Genomic DNA, 16,869 nt, shown 5'->3' on the forward strand with positions numbered 1-16,869 from the left:
CTGGTTAATAATTTCCTGATCCACCTTTTCAAAGCCAAGAGCTCTGCTTACCTTCATGCTCCCTTCCATAACCTCGCCTTTGTGCACATTGTGGTCTCTCCTCAGAGTCCCTATCTTAATCAGCTATTAACAATAGGCCCCTGGATAATGCACATACTGTACACCAAATATTTATTCAGGTGTGCTGCCCATGCACCTTTCAGCTACTCTCTAAAGAATAACAATGAGTCACCAGAGTGGGCCCCTGCCTTTAGACTACAAGGGATGATTAAAGTAAAGAACACAACTAGAGAAATCCAGAGCAAAACAATTTGGGTGGGTTATATGCAATTGCAGTTGTTATATAGATTAAAACTTATGTTGCCAGCATTTTACTTGTGGTGCCGTGCAAGCATTAAGCAACAGAACCAAGAGGAAGAGGGGGTCCAACCTTGTCTGCAGTGAGAAGGACCAACCAGGAACAAACAAACCAAAACTGCAGATATGTAACAACGATATCGGCAAATTTTATTCTAGCGATTTTTACTATACTTAGTGACTCTCGGTGTGACACATCATCTGTTTGTTTTTTATTGTATTTTTCAACATTTTTTGTGACATATGTTTTTTCCTTTCTCTACCATGGACCCCTGATGAAGGTTTGTCCGAAACACGGACCGTGTTGGGTCCCTTGTTTGGTAAAAAGGTTTTAATACATATTTTGGTTGTCACAATAAAATTTGCCAATATCGTTGTACATATCTGCAGTTTTGGTTTGTTTGTTCCTGCCGTGCAAGCATTAACCCTGAGTAAGGTGGATTATTGTAATTCACTATATCTGGATGGTGCAAAAGTGAAGGTGAGGGCACTGCAGACGTTAACTCTGCTGCAAGATTGATAACCGGGGTCTCAAGAATGACTCATATAACTCCAGTGCTGAAACAATTGCATTGGTTACCCATGCAGCAAAGAGTACATTTTAAGATTCTCTCAACCATACATCAGATTTTGTATCATGCTTCTCCGATGGTATTACAGGTTTTTTTTTTTAATTTACCAACCCAGAAAATGTTTAAGATCAAAAAATAGTATGAAATAAGGTAGAGTAAGATGTCATATCGCTCATGTTAGATCGGGACAACAATGCTGGCTGTGGCAGGTGCTAAGCTCTAGAATGCGCTGCCTGGTATTTTGCAATTTTGTGCTTTGAGGATGACTTTCAAGAATATGTTGAATATGCAACTATTTGTTAATGCTTTCCTGTGTCTGTTAATGCCTTTCTGGAATTCTGTGATATTGTGCCGGGAGGAGGAATTTCAAGAATATCTTGCAAATGCATCTAACTGTTCATGCCTTCCTGTGTTAGTCTTATTGAAACCTGATCCGTTATCATTCGTATATGGAGCTAAGCTGAATTGTATGTAATTCTGTAAACCACAAGTTAATATGCGGTATAAACATTTTTAAATAAATAGATAAGTTTGGCAAAGTTTTCAGTAGACTGCTATACCAAGAATACCATAACATAAAATTAATTAAATTTTAATTTGTTGATTTCTTTAATTCAATTCATATCCTAAAAACTAACAAAGCTCCACAGTCCTAGATTGGTTCTCGAAATTCCTATGTTTCTGTTCCTACACCGTTAACATAAACGGCACCTCATCCTCCCCCTGGAAGCCGATATGTGGAGTCCCGCAAGGCTCACCCCTCTCTCCTATCCTTTTCAACATCTACATGTCCTCTCTGAAACTCCTCCATCTATTCCCCCCTAGAAACTCTCTACACCTATGCTGACGACATCCTCATCCTCCTCGAGACAGACTCGAACCTCACTAACCTCGCTGAGAACATATCCGCATATATAATGAACCTCCAATCCTGGGCCCAATCTGTACAAATGAAACTGAATGAGTCCAAAACAAAATTACTTTGGCTCGGCCCAATATTAGATCATTTACCCACCTCCATCCCATTATCTTCCGGCCCCACTCTTCAGCTTGAGTTTTCAAGCAAAGTTCTGGGCATCATCATAGACTCCTCTCTCTCCTTCAATGACCACCTCAACTCCTTGGTAAAAAATGCTTCTTTAGCCTTCATATGCTGAGGAAAGTGAGATCCTGCTTCATCATTCTCACTTCGCCGTCCTTGTTCAATCCACCATCCTCTCCAGACTGGATTATTGCAACTCCATCTACATAAGCCTAACTAAGAAAAACCTCCATAGACTTCAGCTAATTCAGAACGCCGCAGCTAAGCTTATTTTCGCAAAAGGCAAGTTCGACCACGTCTCTCCACTCCTGTCCATGCTTCACTGGCTTCCAGTACACTCCAGAGTCCTCTTTAAATGTGCTCGCTTAGCCTTCAAGATTCTACACGGCATCCTTCCTCCCGTTATTCCACTCCTTTGGAACTCCTCTAACCCTAACTCCACCAGATCTTCCCAAAAACTGAAACTATCATTCCCCTCTACAAAAGGTATATCCCGCGCAGGAAAACTAGGAACATCCCTCCCCTTTAGAACCACAGAACTCTGGAACAACCTCACATCCCCGCTCAGAAATTCAAACTCCCTCCAATTCTTCCGCAAACACCTGAAAACTTGGCTCTTTTCAAAAATCTAACACCTCCCACTCTCTGAGACCCTTGTCCCTCTCTTTCTTCTTGTTCCTTTCCTATAACCCTTCATTGGAGTTCCTTTCTATCCTAACTCTGTAAACTGTGCCGAGCTCTACGCTTGCGGAGATGGCGCGGTATACAAACCTAAGGTTTAGATTAGTAAAATTTATTTCATTTAACATAACATGTACTACAAAGTGCAAAGTGCTACTAATAACAAAATCATAGGCTGGGGAAAGCTACCTGTAGAACCCCCTGCGGTTTTACATCCATTTCAATCTGGCTTTAGATTACTTTACAGTGCCAAGGTAGTGGTGGTTTCCCTGTTAGATACCATTCATTCTTTTGTTCAGTGAAGGCAAAAGTGCGTTGATTTTCCAATTTGACTTGGCAAATGCTTTCGATCTGGTAGATCATGGCATCCCAACAAACCAAAACAAAGGAAAGAACCAGGGTTCAACTCTCTGCAGTGAAAGACAATCCAGAACAAACAAACCAAAAAACTGCAGGTGAATGTACACGATGAAGGCAGTCTTTATTATGACAAATAAATCTTTTGAATAAAAACCTTTTACCAGGTAGGGGACCCAACACGGTCCGTGTTTCGGACTAACCTTCGTCAGGGGTCCACTTTTGATAAAGGAGAAATTTTTCAAAAGAAAAAAGAGCCTTGAACAAGTAACAATAGTTGACGCGCTGAAAAGACCGGCGGTCTTTTCAGCGCGTCAACTATTGTTACTTGTTCAAGGCTCTTTTTTCTTTTGAAAAATTTCTCCTTTATCAAAAGTGGACCCCTGACGAAGGTTAGTCCGAAACACGGACCGTGTTGGGTCCCCTACCTGGTAAAAGGTTTTTATTCAAAAGATTTATTTGTCATAATAAAGACTGCCTTCATCGTGTACATTCACCTGCAGTTTTTTGGTTTGTTTGTTCTAGATCATGGCATCCCGTCAGCTATCCTAGATCAGCTGTGGTTCTGGGCTGCTTCCAGGATTTTGTGAAATCCAGATCATTATCAGGTCAAAATGGAGAGAATTCAGTTTCCAAGTAGTGGTGGAACCCTTGGGGGGGGGGGGGGACTGTAGGGTTCTCCACTTTCCTCTCTCTTGTTTAATGTTTATTTAAGCTCTCTGTGGCTGCCGGGTGCACATGAGTCTTTTATCAAAGTTTGGGGAGTTATCTTGGATACTCTCTTGACTATGCAGCCACAGATTCATTTAAGCATTTTTCACTATGCGTAGACTTAGGTGGATTCAGCTACTTTGAGGAGGATCAATTTTGCTCGGTAACATAAGCTTTAGTCCTAAATTTGCTGGATTATTGTAATGTGATTTATTTAGGTTATTCGCAGCAACGCATGAGGCGGCTGCAAACAGTCCAGAACAGTGGGTTCTCAACCCTGTCCTGGAGGACCACCAGCCAGTCAGGTTTCTGGGATAGCCTTAATGAATATGCATGGCACAGATTTGCATACCTGTGGCAAAGTGGTTAAAACTACAGCCTCAGCACCCTGAGGTTGTGGGTTCAAACACACACTGCTCATTGTGACCCTGGTCAAGTCACTTAATTCCCCCATTGCCCCAGGTACATTAGACGGATTGTGATCCCACCAGGACAGACAGGAAAAATGCTTGAGTACCTGAATAAATTCAGGTAAACTGTTCTGAGCTCCCCTGGGAGAACAGTATAGAAAATTAAATAAATAAATAGAATGAAGAGTTTCAGCCTCTGATAACCAGAGCTGTATTGTGACATCATAATGCCTCATTCCACCAATAAGAGCCAACTTCATCAGTGATATCACAATGGCTTCATTGTCCTTTACTTGGTTAACTTGTGCTACATTTTGATTTCTAGACTGACGCAGTGGTTAAAGCTACAGCCTCAGCACCTTGAGGTTGTGGGTTCAAACCCCTGCTGCTCCTTGTGACCCAGGACAAGTCACTTAAACCCCCCCCCATAGATTGTGAGCCTGAATACCTGAATAAAATCATGTGAACTGTTCTGAGCTCCCCTGGGAGAACGGTATAGAAAATTGAATGAATAAATTACATGCACGGACTAATCCTTGTACCATACTGCTAGGAACACTCTTGTCTTTGAAGGGAAGTCCACACAACAGGCGATTCTGAGCTTTCTCCATCATTATTCAATGTTACATTACATTACATTGGTGTCTTCTATCCCACCAATACCTTTCAGTTCTAGGCAGTTTACAAGAGTTGGCCTAGGCATTTCCAGGGAGAATACATGGTTAATAGATGTAGTATGCGTCAGGATCTGTGGAGGGTCGATCAGCTTTAGTTAGATCATTTGATAAATGTCTAGAATAGAAACGTTTTAAGTTCTTTCCTGAATGTTTTGCAGTCGGGCGTTATAGTCAGCAGATTGGAGAGGTGGCGGTCTAGTTTCGCTGCTCTGGGTGGCTAATAGTCCGTCGTATATTTTTTTAGCTTTGTATACCTTTGATTTTGGGGGTGGGTATAGTGTGCATGAGTTCTCCTTGGTCTGGATGTGTTTTTCCTGATTAGGCGGTTTGCTCAGATAGCTTGGTCCGTTTCCATTTAGGGCTTTGAATAGGGTGCAGTAGAATCTGTATTGTATGCGTGCTTGTACTGGGAGCCAGTGTGAATCTCGGAAGGCGGTAGTGATGTGGTCATATTTTTTCAGCGAGTAAATCAGTATAAGAGCTGTATTTTGGACTGTTTTTAATGTTTTAACATGTTGGTCGGGCATGACAGGTATAGGATGTTACCATAGTCCAGGAGTCCTAGGATTAGCACTTGTACCAAGAGTTTGAATTTTTCGTATTTTTGGATTTGCCTTAGGTTGCTCATGGTTGCGAATGCCTTCTGGATCATTTTGCTGATTTGAAGTTGCATGGTGCAGCCTTTGTCCATCATTATTCCCAACAATTTTAGGTTGGGTTGTATGAGGTATGTGAAGGGGTCTATTTCTAGGTTCGTTGTGGTTGGGGTTTTGTTTTGTTTTCTAGAAGTAAGAAATTGGTTTTTTTCTTGATTCAGCTTTAATTTGTGGTCTCTCATCCATTTTGACACTTTTCTAGTGCAGTGTGTAATTTGTTCGTTGTATTGGGGTTGGTTTGGTCAAAAGGCAAGAGGATAATGATGTCATCTGTATAGCTGTATGAAGTTATGCCTATTTCATCTAAGCGTGTGCCAAGTGTGGTTATATAAAAGTTGAAGAGTGTTGGAGATAGTGGGGAGCCTTGGGGGACTCCACAGGGGTTGTTCCAGGATACCGACTGTTCCTTGTTTGCTTTAACACTGTATTTTAGCAATCATACTGTATGTGGAGTACAAGGGCCCAGAACCTCCTTCTCTGTGTTTGCTAAAACAGGGGATTAGTTTTGATAAATAACACCTCACTTTCATGGAATCTCCCTTTATTTGTTCGGAAAGGTGCAGTGTTTCATTTAGCGCCGACTCCTTAATCTCTCTGTGGTATCTGCCACCCTAATTTTGGCCGGACTTCAAGCTCAGGTTCTACATTTATCATTTCTATAGCACTGAGAGGCATACACAGTGCATTTAATATGGAATAAATGTATCTAATTTGGACAAACAAGCAGGACATATAGGGGTTGGGGAGTTTCTTGCAGAGAGAATGAAAGGATGGACATAGGTGTCTTACGGTGAGTGGGAGTTAGGAGTTGAAATCAATCTCGAAAAAATGGGCTTTTAGTTTGGATTTGAACACTGCTAGAGATGGAGCCTGACGTAACAACTCAGGCAGTCTGTTCCATGCATATGAGAGACGTAAGATAGAAGGGACGGAGTCTGGAGTTGTCAGTGGAGAAGGGTACAGATAGGAACAGAGTTCATGGAGGGCAGCATAGAGGGAGATAAGTGTGGAGAGATATTGGGGGCTAAAGAGTGAGTGCACTTATAGATCAGTAAGAGGAGTTTGAACTGTATTCGGAAATGGATGGGGAGCCAATGAAGTGACTTGAGGAGAGGGGTAATGTGAGTGTGGCAGCTCTCACGGAATATAAATTGTGCAATAGAATTTTGCACAGATTGAAAGGGGGAGAGATGGTTAAGCGGAAGACCTGAGAGAAGCTGCAATGATCCTAAGCAAGGGGTGATGAGAGTGTGGATAAGGGTTTTGGTAGTGTGCTTGGAAAGGAGAGATAGGATTTTGGTAATATTATAGAGGAAGAAGCGACTGGCTTTAGCCCGCACTTATGTATTTGCCGCATTGCTTCCCTTCCCAGCCCTCTTCACAATCGTGACCATGACGCTTGCTCCCTCCTGCTGACAGCAAGAAAAAAAAGCCATCCGGGCATCTCTTTCCTTCTCTAGCCACCTTCCCCTCACCTTTGCGAGTGCTCTTCAGTATTTTCTCTTCTTGCTGAAGTGTCCAGATGTGATAAACCATTCTCACAAGTCCCGCTCGACTGCCACAAAGCTTCTCCTCTGATGCACTTGCTGTTTCCACCTGGGCAGCTTGCTTCAGAGAAGCTCTGGGACAGTCACACGGGACTTGTGAGAACATTGCCGCATCAGAACACCCTGAAAGAGAAAAGTCTGAAGAGTGCCCACGAAGATGAGGGGAAGGGAGAAAGGTGGCCCGATGAAGGGAAGAGGTTGAGTGGCGCTGAAGGGAAGTGGAGGGAGAGGGGGAGCAGATGCTGGTTGGAAGGGGAGTGAGAGAGGGGAAGAGATGCTGAAAGTGGGGAGAGAGGGAGCAGATGCTAGAAAGAAATGGGGAAGAGAGAAATGGGAGCAGACACTGGATGGGAGGGGAGAGAGGGGAACAGATACTGGATGGGAGAGGATACAGATGGGAGCAGAATCTGGAAGGGAGAGGAGAGAGCGAGCACATACTGGATGGAAGGAGAGGATAAAGAAAAATAGCACATGCTGGATTGGTTTAAGAGGATAGATTTAGTGAGATACTGGAAGGGGTGAGGGAAAGAGGTGGCAAGCTGTAGGTAGACATAATGAAAGGGAAATTGAGGACTGGAAAGTAAAGTAGAAAACAAATTGAGAAGGAAGAGCAGAAAAGGAAGGGAAAGGGAGAGGAGAGAGAGAGAGATACCACAGCATTGGGGGAGAGGGAGGAGACAGATACCAGATCTGAAGGGAGGAAAGTAGAAGAGAGATGCTGAAAACCACCTGGGGGAAGGAAGGAGAGATGGAAGGGAAGAAGACAGAGATGGGGAGCGGAGGGAAGATGGGTGCTAGACCAATGGAGGGGGGGAGGGAGAGACATACATTTTCTGGTAGAGGCATAGAAATAGAGCAGATGCCATAAGGAAGAGGCAGAAAGAAGGCAGACAGTGGATGGAAGGAAGAGAATGACAAGAAGATGAGGAAAGCAAAAACCAGACAACAAAGGTAGAAAAAAAATTTATATTTCTATTTCTTTTTTGCTTTAGGATTAAGTAGTATTGTAGCTGTGTTCAGTATAAAACTATTTGAGGCTTGTATGGATGGGATCAGATGTTTTGCAGGGACGGGGACCAAGTTCACAGGGACGGGGAGGGGACAGGGACAAATTTTTTCCCCGTGTCATTCTCTAGCTTGGATAAGAAGGGGAGGAGGGAGATGGAGTGATAACTGGAGGAGGATGTGAAATCTAGTGAGGGTTTTTTGAGGAGAGGTATAACTACAGCATATTTGAAGACATCAGGAACACTTGCAGTGGAGAGTGATAGGTTGAGGATGTGAGGAGGGGTGACAGTGATAGGAGGGGTGACAGTGGTAGAAATAGTGCCGAGTAAGTGGGTGGGAATTGGATCAGAGGAGCAGGTTTAGAGGAGGAGAGAAGATGTGCAGTTTCCTCTTCAGTGATTTCAGAAAAGGAGGAAAAGGTGGCAAGAGTTGAGGGAAAGTTGGCAGAAAGGACAGATGGAAGGGGGTGGAGGTGGGTGGGAGGTGACCTGGTTGAGAATTCAAGGTGAATCGTATAAACCTTAACATAGAAGTAGAGAATGACATGGTGACAAAATTCATCACTGTTCCCGTCCCCGCGGGAAACCATCTTCATGTCATTCTTTAAGGAGAGAGGGAAGAATCAGAGTATGAATGGCCACACAACCACTGACCCGCAAGCTTTGCTTTGAAGAATGCTGGTGTAGAAGGACTGAGGTTGAGATGGACACTAAAGAATGACAGTCTTTGGTATCCAGAGCAGATATTGTGATGTCATAATGCCTCATTCCACCAGTGCCTAAGAGCCAATCACATCAGTGATGTCACAATGGCTTCATTATCCTTGGCTCACATAAGAATCAGAGTATGAATGGCCACAACCACTGACCCGCAAGCTTTGCTTTGAAGAATGTTGGTGTAGAAAGACCGAGGTTGAAATAGACACTAGAAAATGACATGGGATTATTTCCCGCGGTTATCCGCGGCGACGGGGACGGTGATGAATTTTGTCACCGTGTCTTTCTCTACATAGAAGTTTGCCATGTCTGGGGGAAAGTGAAGGGGGGATTGGAGGTGGGGACACCGAGTAGAGAGTTTTGGGGCTGAGTGAGAACCTGCAGAACCCTTATGAGCAAGGCAACTATCGTCAAAGCAGAAGGATTAAACCGATTTTGTTTGCTCAGCTCAGTCTCTCCTCCCCCCATCCTCATCATTGATATAACATTCCTCTTCAGGGCGTGGGTGCATTCAAACAGCATTGTCCATGTTATTAAAACAAACATTTCTTTGTTGAAATTGTTTCTGGAGCTGTTATTACTGAAGCTTGTAACTGTAGAAGCTGCAGCTTGCAGGATGCCAACTTTTCAAAGTGATTTCATATAGATTACTCCGGGCCCTTCCTTGGCACAATAAAGGGCACAACTTTGTTTTATAGGCTGGGATTACTGCCTTCAAGACCTGCACTCAGCCTGCCAACGCCCAAAAGCAGTGCACCGAGAGGACGGAAAACTACAACAGATTACTACACAAACCTACACACGCCCCACATACAGGATCTCAAGAAAAGGAAAGCTGGTCTGAAACTTGGGAAAGAAATCACCCAGAAAAAAATCAGGAAGCATCCAGGCTGGAAACAGGCTACAACTGACTGAATCCGATGCACCATTTGCTATCCTGTGTCACCAGACAAGGAGAGTTCAGAATGTGGTGTTACACAATAGAGAATGACACGGGGACAAATATTTCCCGTCCCTGCGGGAACTCAGTTTCCTGTCCCTGCCCCTTTCCTGCAAGCTCTGTGCTCATTTGCACAAGCCTCAAACCTTTTAAAATCATAAGTGTTCGAGGCTTGTGTGGTTAAGGCAGCGCTTACAGGATAAGGGCAGGGACAGCAATAAAACTTGTGGGAATGGGGAAAAATCTGTCCCCATGCCATTCTCTATTACACAGGACCAGAGACAGGGGGGGGGGAGGGAAGGGGAGGAGGCATCTCATGGATACGGCAGTAGTTAGATATGTTAGTGGTCCAAAGCAGAATTAAGAAGCCTCAATATTCCCTAGAGCAGTGTTCTTCAACCACCGGTCCATGGACCGGTGCCAGTCCACAGAAATTTCCTGCCGGTCCACAGGGCCAGCACGTGCATCAGGCCCAAAACAGAGTTCTTCAACCGCTGATCCATGGTGCGATCGATGCGGCGTTATCTTCGAGCCAGCTCCCTCTTCCTAACTGATTCAGTGCACAAAGCCACGGGCAGTGGCTCCTCCGGGCATCCTGCGCCTGAACCGGAAGCCTTCTTTCTGACGTTGCAACGTCAGAGGGAAGGCTTCCAGATGAGGCACAGGACGTGCAAGGTGCAATTAGTACTATTAGGGAGGTGGGGTCTGGGGTGGAGATTGGGTAGAGATGGGCGGGGTCTGGCCCATGACTTAGCCCAGTGTTCTTCAACCGCCGGTCCACGGACTGATGCCGGTCCGCAGAATAATTCTTTTATTTCTGCCGGTCCATAGGTGTAAAAAGGTTGAAAAACAGGGCCCTAAAGGGATGGGCCTCCTTCAGGCTCAAGCAAGCGTCAAGTCCTCTGGGGCACAGTTTGTACCCCTTAATACTAGGCCTGGGCATGGAATGGATGAAGGACTAATTGCATTGAGAAGGAAAGGTCTGAAGGGTGATAGGATTTCCTAACACAGACAAGTCCCTTTTTTATTGTGCCAGTCTCCTCGAACAGTCAACAAAACTTCTTTTCAATGTTGTAACTTAGCAACTGGTGACTCACTTTGGTTTCCTGTGGAAAGTTCCTGGAACTGAGTTGCCTGGCTGTGCCCCACCCTGCTACATTACAGCTGTGCCAGGGCGATTGTGGTAGCTGAGTGCCACCTGGTGGAAGCATTGGAGCTGGGCAGGAGAACACAACCGCCCAGTAAACATCCTAAGAGGAGGTAAAAGCACCTCTTGGGAAGTGACAACCTGCCCCAAAAAACATTCAAGAGACAAATCCAAGAGTTATATCATCATCATTGTCAGCAAAGAATTACAAATTGTATCCAGAGATGAGGGGTTAAAGTTTAAGGTTTTTACCACTCCTTAGGTTCTGCATAATTTTATTACACAGTAAATAATGACTAAAATGGCCCATCGTGTCTGCCAAGTTATATTAAGGAGGTTGTGGTTAGAACTGCCACTTTGTGCAGGTTATTTCCCCCCCTAAAGTTGTAACTATTATTCCATGTACCTGTACTAACCCCACCCCCATGTCTTCTTACAAGTGCAAAAGTCAATTCACTTCCATGGTTTCCATTCTCTTCCACTTAGGGATCATCTATACAGGAACTGCAAATGTATGCTTTACCCCCTATACACCCTCCCAATGCTGCCACACCTCTATGTGTAATTCCATTTTTCTTTTTTGTAAAACATGCTGTGGTGGGACAATAGCACCCTGTGGTTAAACTGTAAAAGCCAGCCTATGAAATCCATTCACAGTGACATCTAGTGGTTTGAGATATTATCACATTTGGTTTCATTTTATTATGTGTGACCTGGACTGGCTGGCTACTAATTGAAAGAGGATACTGAGCTAATGGATCACAAGTGTCTGTCCCACACTTTCTTGAATTCAGACACAGTCTTTGTCTCCACCACCTCTACCGAGAGACTTCCATGCATCTTCTACCCTGTCTGTAAAAAAGTATTTCCTTAGATACCCCTGAGACTATCACCTCTTAAGTTCATCCTATGCCCTCTCATTCCAGAGCTTCCTTTCAAATGAAAGAGATTTGCCTCATGCGTATTTATGCCATATAGGAATTTAAACATCTCTATCATATCTCCCCTTTCCTCCAAACTATACATATTGAGATATTTCAGTCTGTCCCCATAAGGCTTGTGATGAAGACCACTGATTATTTTAGTAGCCTTTCTCTAGACCAGGGGTAGGCAATTCCGGTCCTCGAGAGCCACAGGCTGATCAGGTTTTCAGGATATCCACAATAAATATGCATGAGATAGATTTGCATCTCAAGGGAGGCAGTGCATACAAATCCATTTCATAAATATTCATTGTGGATATCCTGAAAACCTGACCTACCTGTGGCTCTCGAGGACGGGAATTGCCTACCCCTGCTCTAGACTAGTGTTTCTCAACTTGGTCCTGGAGTACCCCCTTGCCAGTCAGGTTTTCAGGATATCCACACTGAATTTGCATAAACTTGATTTGCATACACTGCCTCCATTATATGCAAATTTCTTTCATGCATATTCATTGTGGATATATTGAAAACCTGACTGGCAAGGGGGTATTCGAGGACCGAGTTGAGAAACACTGCTCTAGACCAACTCTCTCTCTCCCTATGCACCCTAGCATACTTCTAGCTTTCGTCATCACCTTTTCAACTTGTTTGGCCGCCTTAAGATCATCACATACTATCACACTCGAGTCCCATGCCTCTTTCATGCACAAAAGCTCTTCACCCCCTAAACTGTACCGTCCCCTTGGGTTTCTACAGCCCAAATGCATGACTTTGCATTTCTTAGCATTAAATCTTAGCTGCCAAATTTCAGACCATTCTTCAATCTTTGCCAGGTCATTCTTCATGTTATTCACACTATCCAGTGTGTCTACTCTGTTGCAGATTTTGGTATCATCCACAAAGAGGCAAATCTTACCTGACAGCCCTTCAGCAATATCGCTTACAAAAATGTTAAAAAGAACAGGCCCAAGAACCGAACCTTGAGGCACACCACTGGTAACATCCCTTTCCTCAGAGAGTTCTCCATTAACCACTACCCTCTGTTGCCTTCCACTCAACCAGTTCCTGACCTAGTCTTGTCACTTTGGGGCCTATACCAAGGGCATAGTTCATTTATTAGACGTCTGTGTGGAACACTGTCAAAGGCTTTGCTAAAATCTAAATACACATCTAGCACTTTCCCTTTATCCAATTCTCAAAGAAATTGATCAGATTTGTCTGACAAGACCTACCTCTAGTGAATCCATGTTGCCTCTGGTCCTGTATTCCACTGGGTGCCAGACTTTTCACTATTCTCTGTTTTAAAAGCGCTTCAATTAATTTACTCACCACAGGTCAGACTTACCGGCCTGTAGTTCCCTACTTCTTCCTTACTTCCACTTTTGTGAAGAGGGACCACATCTTCCCTTCTCCAATCCTCTGGTACCACTCCTGAATCTAGAGAATGAATGAAAAGGTCAGCCAGTAGAGCCACCAGAACTTCCCTAAGTTCCTCCAGTACCCTCAGATGTACACCACCCGGCCCCATTACTTTGTCTACCTTTAGTTTAGTGAACTCCTCACGAACAGAATCCTCTGAAAATCAATTAGTTATTATTGGATTAATAAGTTTAAACCTGTTTTATTATATTATGTACATCGCTTAGAATATTTGTAATAGGCGATTTATCAAGATCTAAATAAACTTGAAACTTGAAACTTGAAACAACATCTCCATCCCATTTTGCATTTATCTTCTCCAGTCCAGCATGGCTTGTCTTATGTTCAGCACTGAAACTACTCCCTCCCCATTCAGTGGAAGACACAGAGAGAGGTTGGCAAGAATTCCCTGAGCCTTGCTTTGCATTCTTATTTTTCCAAATGGAGGCTTAAATGACTAATTTTAAAGTGAAAATATGCTGAATCTGTTAGGTGGTTCTGAATACCTATTTATACAATAAGCATAAGGCTTCACTTCAGAACCTGCTACATTGGGTCACATTGAAGGTCCATGAAACACAATATCATATTTCCAAGGGTTACAAATCCACATCACATGTACTTTTTGAAAGAGTAAAGCATGGGTTTGTGTTTACTACTCAGGATTTTATGCACCTCTGTCATACTCCCCTTGGCTCTCTCTTTTGATGTCTTTAGATCTACGGTAGTTTGCACTCTTGTATGGCATGTAATATATACCTCATGTTTTCCCCAGGACTCAAAGTGCTTTAGAGCCATGGGATTTTTGCAATTGCGTATTGGGTTTTGAGATTACTTTCGTTCTTAAATATTCTAGGAAATGTTTCATTAATTATAAGTGGAAAGATATATATACTGTGCCATCTCAGATAAAGATTATTTTGCTAGGTCCAGGAAGGCTCAGACAGTACATAGCTGGCCAGCTGAGCTGTTCTCCTGAGTTCGGTTGAAGGAGATTTAAGAGGCACAAGTAATGGATCTGGACTGCGCTGATAATACTGATTTTTTCATTTCTTAGCTGGCACGCCTCTCAGCAGTGACTCCTTCGCGTACTTGTTTAAATATTTTGTTTAGTTGCAGTCCTCTGGAAAATTTAGTAATGACTAAATGGAAAAAATAATAAACCTATATATCCTAGTTATGACCCAAAACATCCTAAAAAGCCAAGAGGTGGGACACTGGGTGTGGATCCATAAACAAGGTATTTATTGAAACATTCAGAACATATTTTCCCTCCCCCACATGAACAGGACACTTTTATAGAAATGCACTGAGCCATACGCCATCATGGCCTGAGCAGTGGATTTCAAGACAAGTTCAGGTCTTGCAAAGACACGTCTGCCAGATTTACTTTCACAGCAGATCTTACAAGGACATCAGTTTCCATGCAGTCCTCAGAGCAGACGCTCATGGATTTGTATCCACTTGGCTGAAGAATCAAATTAATTTACATCACAGTTACCTTAACACAGTGGTCTCAAACTCAAACCCTCTGCAGGGCCACATTTTGGATTTGTCGGTACTTGGAGGGCCTCAGAAAAAATAGTTAATGTCTTATTAAAGAAATGACAATTTTGCAGGAGGTAAAACTCTTTATAGTTTATAAATCCTTCCTTTTGGCTAAGTCTTAATAATAATATTGTCATTTATAGCTAAAGAGACATATGATCAAGAAACTGTTTTATTTTACTTTTGTGATTATGATAAACATACCAAGGGCCTCAAAATAGTACCTGGTGGGCCGCGAGTTTGAGACCACTGCATTAACACCTAGACTTGCCTGGAACGATGAGAATTGGGGTTGAGCAAACCTGATCACGGAGCACTTCCTGTTGCAGAAGAGAACCAGAGTCTGACAATATAAGTCTGAATCTCAGGTTTCTCAGAAGCTCACCAGATGCCTCCTCACCTTTTACCAAAACAGATGTGCTTTTATAATTGCTGTACTCTGGCACCGTACAGACCAAAATTTCACTCCCAACCCAAGGCTTCTGCTTCCTACGTTGGCTTGTGCCTGGACGCTCCACAACAGTGACACCTGCTGGTCAGATTCAGCATGTTTACCCTGGCCAAAGATGGTCAGTGCTGTGGTGGCTGGACTGAACTAAACGACAGCAAGTTAAAACTAGGTGCTGTCCACCCATCTCCCCAAAAGTAAGTAGGCCTAAAAAGCTGGAAAGGGGAGAATGGTGCCCTGCAAAAAATAACATAGTGCAATCACTGCCGAATACCAATCGCTGCCACTTTGCTTTTCAGCACTGCACAAAAATGTCTAAAGTTTTTGAGGAAGAACTGTGTTCCTGTCCTTTCAGTTTAGCAAGCCTGCAAATTGCTTTCTAGTTACTAAGTGCATAAAATAAATTCCCCTTCCCTGCTATGCCCCTTGGTTTACTTTCATACTCCTAAATCCAACTCTTCTCCCTCTTCTATTAGGAGAAGAACTTATAAGATAATAATGAGACCGAAAAGCCTGTCATAAAATGAGAGACCAATAACCACCACTAGCACTCGATCATATCCTAGGACTTAACACAGGGAGGTTGTGTACCTGAGTAGGCAGATCTTGTGAGAGCGACCCCCACTGTTTCCCTGTTGCATTCCCCAGACCCTCCGTTTCTCTCTCCCAGCACTGTGGGCCCCGTTCCCTCCTCTCTTTTTCCCAGCCTCCAGGGCTATGCTTGCTGACGGGATAGTAACTCTCCAGAAGCCCAGCTACTCAATATCATGGGAGCTGCTGCTGCTGCTCCGGCATGGAAAAGTCATCTCTTTGGAGTTCAGTGTTTCCCAACCCTGTCCTGGAGGACCACCAGCCAGTTGGGTTTTGGGGATAACCCTAGTCAATATGCACGATAGAAATTTGCATATAATGGAGGTGAAAGGCATTCAAATCTGCCCCATGCATATTCATGGCTGGTGGTCCTCCAGGATAGGGTTGGGAACCACTGGTATAGTTCATCCCCAACACCAGCAACTGGGCAGCTCACAAACAACTGCTTTTCAGGGGCAGGGAAGCCAGACCTTGAGTCCCAAAGACCCAGCAGTGGAATGGGTCAGATACAAAGCAGAACCGAAAACTGGACATCCTGTGGGACAAACCCAGTGTATTCTCTGGAATCCATCTGTGTGTGAAGATTACAGGGCTATCTGATAGCACAGGAGCAGAACTTAAAGCACAGCTCGGGATTTGGGAGCTGTTGAGGCATTTCGGACTGAGCACTGGTACATCAGGGGGGGGGGGACAGAAGCATGGCCCTCAGACACCCAAGTACAGATCTCCCTCTGTGAGGAGGTGGCAGGGGACACAGACATATCCAGCAAACCAGCTGTAGAAGATTAAACCACATCATTGAGGACACTGGTTTCTTTTCATAGAGGTTTTGTGGCCTTCGGTCCTCCATGTAGTGAACACTAGAACCACAGAATAATGTCCATTATAGTTTACAAGCAGGAAATAGTGATGGCTAACACAAGATCAAGAGACAGAGGGGCAGAAGAGGGACCCGTCGCAGCCCTGTCCCTTTCTATTAAATCCCAATGTGCTCAGGGGACTGGAGTCCAGCTTCCCTTCTTCATCTCCCTGCAATACAACAGGACTACAAGCCAGAAGACACGGGGTGGCAAGTTGAGTCTGGATCTTCAGTTCCTGTCCCCCATGGAGGAAGCTAAC

This window comes from Geotrypetes seraphini, chromosome 16, assembly GCF_902459505.1.
Source record: "Geotrypetes seraphini chromosome 16, aGeoSer1.1, whole genome shotgun sequence".
In the NCBI taxonomy this organism is placed as follows: Eukaryota; Metazoa; Chordata; class Amphibia; order Gymnophiona; family Dermophiidae; genus Geotrypetes; species Geotrypetes seraphini.